Source organism: Fukomys damarensis, unplaced genomic scaffold, assembly GCF_012274545.1.
Source record: "Fukomys damarensis isolate Sample0158 unplaced genomic scaffold, DMR_v1.0_HiC HiC_scaffold_4, whole genome shotgun sequence".
Taxonomy (NCBI): domain Eukaryota; kingdom Metazoa; phylum Chordata; class Mammalia; order Rodentia; family Bathyergidae; genus Fukomys; species Fukomys damarensis.
The window spans coordinates 30,351,068-30,351,676 of NW_022900916.1; positions in this window are offsets into that span (position 1 = coordinate 30,351,068).

The following is a 609-nucleotide window of genomic DNA, read 5'->3' on the forward strand; positions in this document are numbered from 1 at the left end:
AAGATATTTCCACCATTATTTTAAGTCAGGATTTCCCACAGAGTACTTTATGGAATACTAGCTCTGTAAGACATAAGAAAAATGTTTGAGAAATTCTAGGTTAAATAAAAATAAATGAGCTTTCACTTTACAGAGCACCCTAGAGCCTTTCATCATATGCATGATTGTACACATGTATGGTTAACAGTATCAGCCTCATCTACCATATCTAGAATTTGAAGTTTCATACTGGAAAGACAATTAATATTTAGGCATGGGATGGGCTGGGGATGTAGCTCAGTGGTTCCAACGCCTGCCTCGTTAAGTGCAAAGTCCTGAGTTTGATCCCCAGTACAAAAAATCAAAAACAAAAACAAAAAACAAAAAAAACTTAGGCATGGGAAATTATATCTAAAATAAAACCAATCAAGGTATCTTCATATGTCTAGCCAAAGGGCAACACAGTCACTGGATCCCCTCAAGATTTTTTATATCTAAGGTATGTGGTATCCAAGGTGAAGAAAATGGATGAAGCCCACAGCAGGACTTGTGTGGTTCTAGAGCCACTGAAGCATCCTGTAGTATTGCTTGTGTCAGCAGTTTCTGAAAGCAAAAGCAAAAGCAAAAAAA